The sequence below is a fragment of the Oncorhynchus tshawytscha genome, unplaced genomic scaffold (assembly GCF_018296145.1).
Source record: "Oncorhynchus tshawytscha isolate Ot180627B unplaced genomic scaffold, Otsh_v2.0 Un_contig_2428_pilon_pilon, whole genome shotgun sequence".
NCBI classification, from domain to species: domain Eukaryota; kingdom Metazoa; phylum Chordata; class Actinopteri; order Salmoniformes; family Salmonidae; genus Oncorhynchus; species Oncorhynchus tshawytscha.
This window is the reverse complement of record NW_024609149.1, coordinates 1-4626: the sequence shown is the minus strand read 5'-3', so window position 1 is coordinate 4626 and position 4626 is coordinate 1.

Below are 4626 nucleotides of genomic sequence, written 5' to 3'. Positions count from 1 at the left end.
ATGGAGCGAGAGGAGAGGAATAGTTTCTCTACCACACCTCCACTATAACCCCTGTTGTCAGTCTGCTTTAAAAAATAAATAATAATTAAGCTGTTTGTATCAGCTTCCTAATGAAAAGCTTATGGACTCTGACGTTAGTTATTACTGCATTGTAACGATATTATAGATTTTTTTTGTATTGCAGATAAGATGCTATATTTACATTTAAAAAAAAAGGGATTAAAAATGATCAACCATCATCCTGTAATGGTATGCAGCCAGGTATTCACATGTGTGTTTCCCTTTGAGCTTGTGGGATGAGTGGGTTATCTTGTTCTCTTACCGCAGTCTTTGTTCTCACGGAAGACGCGCATAAACAGGAAGTACTGAATGAGAGACAGGGCTGTGTTTCATAGTGAGAGATTTTTTACATTTGATACAGGCATCCCTCTTCTCTCTAGGGATTAGTGGGTATTTTAGTGTTCATCTCTAGTTAGTGGGTATTTTAGTGTTCATCTCTAGTATTTTAGTGCTCATCTCTAGGGATTAGTGGGTATTTTAGTGTTCATCTCTAGGGATTAGTGGGTATTTTTAGTGTTCATCTCTAGGGATTAGTGGATATTTTAGTGTTCATCTCTCTAGTGATTAGTGGGTATTTTAGTGTTCATCTCTAGTGATTAGTGGATATTTTAGTGCTCATCTCTAGGGATTAGTGGATATTTTAGTGTTCATCTCTAGTGATTAGTGGGTATTTTAGGGTATTTTAGTGTTCATCTCTCTCTCATCTCTAGTGATTAGTGGATATTTTAGTGTTCATCTCTAGGGATTAGTGGGTATTTTAGTGTTCATCTCTAGGGATGTGATTAGTGGATATTTTAGTGCTCATCTCTAGTGATTAGTGGGTATTTTAGTGTTCATCTCTAGTGATTAGTGGGTATTTTAGTGTTCTTCTCTCTCTAGTGATTAGTGGATTAGTTTTTTAGTGTTCATCTCTAGTGATTAGTGGGTATTTTAGTGTTCATCTCTAAAGTGCTCATCTCTAGGATTAATTTTAGTGCATCTCTGGTCTGTTCTTCTCTCTCTAGTGGTTAGTGGATATTTTTAGTGTTCATCTCTAGTTAGATTTTAGTGTTCATCTCTCTAGTGATTAGTATTTATTTTAGTGTTCATCTCTAGTGATTCTTAGTGAGTGTTCATCTCTAGGGATTAGTGGGTATTTTAGTGTTCTCTCTCTAGTGATTAGTGGATATTTTAGTGTTCATCTCTAGGGATTAGTGGGTATTTTAGTGTTCATCTCTAGGGATTAGTGGGTATTTTAGTGTTCATCTCTAGGGATTATGATGTATTTTAGTGTTCATCTCTAGTGATTAGTGGGTATTTTAGTGTTCTTCTCTCTAGTGATTAGTGGGTATTTTAGTGTTCATCTCTCTAGACTTTAGTGTTCATCTCTGGGATTAGTGGGTATTTTAGTGTTCATCTCTGGTGATTACAGGGATTAGTGGGTATTTTTAGTGTTCAGTAGTGGGTATTTTAGTGTCAGTAGACTTTACTTTACTTGCCGAGTAGTACAGTAGACTTTCCAGTAATACAGTAGACTTTACAGTAGTACAGTAGACTTTACAGTACAGTAGACTTTACAGTAATACAGTAGACTTTACAGTAATACAGTAGACTTTACAGTAGTACAGTAGACTTTCCAGTAATACAGTAGACTTTACAGTAGTACAGTAGACTTTACAGTAGTACAGTAGACTTTACAATAATATGCTTACTGATGAGCCCTTGCCAACAATGCAGAGTTAAAAAGTAAGACAAATATTTGCTCAATTAAAATGGAAATAGAAACACAATAAAAACAATAACATGGTTATATAGGAGCCATTATCAAGGCCATCTAAGGGAATGTCTGGAAACAGGCCATCTAGATGGGAGGAGCCATTATCTGTGGAACCAGGCCATCTAGATGGGAGGAGCCATTATCTAGATGGGAGGAGCCAGGCCCATCTAGATGGGAGGAGCCATTATCTGTGGAACCAGGCCATCTAGATGGGAGGAGCCATTATCTGTGGAACCAGGCCATCTAGATGGGAGGGAGCCATTATCTGTGGAACCAGGCCATCTAGATGGGAGGAGCCATTATCTGTGGAACAGGCCATCTAGATGGGAGGAGCCATTATCTGTGGAACCAGGCCATCTAGATGGGAGGAGCCATTATCTGTGGAACCAGGCCATCTAGATGGGAGGAGCCATTATCTGTGGAACCAGGCCATCTAGATGGGAGGAGCCATTATCTGTGGAACCAGGCCATCTAGATGGGAGGAGCCATTATCTGTGGAACCAGGCCATCTAGATGGGAGGAGCCATTATCTGTGGAACCAGATGATGGAGGAGCCATTATCTGTGGAACAAGGCCATCTAGATGGGAGGAGCCATTATCTGTGGAACCAGGCCATCTAGATGGGAGGAGCCATTATCTGTGGAACCAGGCCATCTAGATGGGAGGAGCCATTATCTGTGGGAACCAGGCCATCTAGATGGGAGGAGCCATTATCTGTGGAACCAGGCCATCTAGATGGGAGGAGCCATTATCTGTGGAACCAGGCCATCTAGATGGGAGGAGCCATTATCTGTGGAACCAGGCCATCTAGATGGGAGGAGCATTATCTGTGGGAACCAGGCCATCTAGAACCAGGCCATCTAGATGGGAGGAGCCAGTGGAACAGGCCATCTATCTGTGTGGAACCAGGCCATCTAGATGGGAGGAGTCATTATCTGTGGAACCAGGCCATCTAGATGGGAGGAGCCATTATCTGTGGAACCAGGCCATCTAGATGGGAGGAGTCATTATCTGTGGAACCAGGCCATCTAGATGGGAGGAGCCATTATCTGTGGAACCAGGCCATCTAGATGGGAGGAGCCATTATCTGTGACCTTTTCAACTGTCAGCGCCGTGTTGAACAAGGCAGTTGTTCTGTTCATGCAGTCAGATTGAGGAACAAAAGACTGGAAGTGAATTCAAAGCAGTATAATACGATAAGTCTCTTTATTTCCCCCAGAGAATATAATCTATAAATATAGTCTGTATGTTCAAGCATTCGCAATCTGATATGAATACATCTGAGGTGACTTCGTCTACAGCTGTCTCCAAATCCAGACTAGTTGAAGACTAGTAAACTGTAATGAGCACCCGAGGCTATGGGCCCCTGGTCTGAGTGGAGAGTTAACTTCCTTTAGCTGGACTGATTTATAAACTAGACGGTGTTGATTTATTTAGTCGCCCCATTGATGCCTGGGTAAGGATACCCCAGTGGGGCTTAGCGTTTGAATAGGCCTCATCAGCCCCCTGTTTCCATCAATTAAAACGTGGTAGAATTTAAGCCTCCTTTTCCCTCTTAAAGGGATGAATTCAATCCCCTTTAAATCAGCTCTGCTTGTTTGAAGGAGATTGTTGCTGAATGCAGGTGAGCTGCAGGTTAAATGTGAGACATACAAATACTGTATAGTTGCACAAGCACAACGCTAACATGAATTGATTGCTACTTTTAATACAGACGCTAATAGCTGTTTTCATCAAATCCTATTTTATTGGTCACATACACGTGGTTAGCAGATGTTAATGCGAGTGTAGCGAAATGCTTGTGCTTCTAGTTCCGACCATGCAGTAATAACCAACGAGTAATCTAACTAACAATTCCACAACAACTACCTTATACACACAAGTGTAAAGGAATGAATAAGAATATGTACATATAAATATATGGATGAGCGATGGCCGAAAAAGGCTCAGGCATTTGTTCTTCAACAGGACACTGACCTAAAACACACCTCCAGGCTCTGTAAGGGCTATTTGACCAAGAAGGAGAGTGATGGAGTGCTGCATCAGATGACCTGGCCTCCATAATCACCCGACTTCAACCTAATTGAGATGGTTTGGGATGAGTTAGACCACGGAGTGAAGGAAAAATGCAGCCAACAAGTGCTCAGCATATGTGGGAACTCCTTAAAGACTGTTGGAAAAGCATTCCAGGAGAAGCTGGTTGAGGGAATGCCAAGAGTGTGTAAAGCTGTCATCAAAGCAAAGGGTGGTTACTACATGATTCCATATGTGTTATTTCATAGTGTTGATGTCTTCACTATTATTCTACAATGTAGAAAATAATACAAATGAAGAAAAACCCTTGAATGAGTAGATGTGTCCAAACTGTTGACTGGTCCTGTCGATTAGGACCTAATGAATGTATTTCAAATGACTGATTTCCTTATATGAACTGTAACTCAGTCAAATCTTTGACATTTGTTGCATGTTGCGTTTATATTTTTGTTCAGTGTATATAGAAAGCAGGTTCTTCTACGCGGGTGGAGTTCCTGAGTAAATTGTATGAAAATTCTGGGCAGGGCATTATTTTGGCGACCATGGCTATGCCCCCATCGTTTTCTAAATGTGTGTGTGTGTCTTTAGTTTACTGAATGTGTGTATTTGTGTGTTTAGTTCACTGAATGTGTGTGTTTGTGTGTTTAGTTTACTAAATACGTGTGTGTGTGTTTCATTTTCTGAGTGTGTGTGTGTGTTTAGTTTTCTCTGTGTGTGTGTGTGTGTGTTTAGTTTTCTCTGTGTGTGTGTGTGTTTAGTTTAGTTTTCTCTGTGTG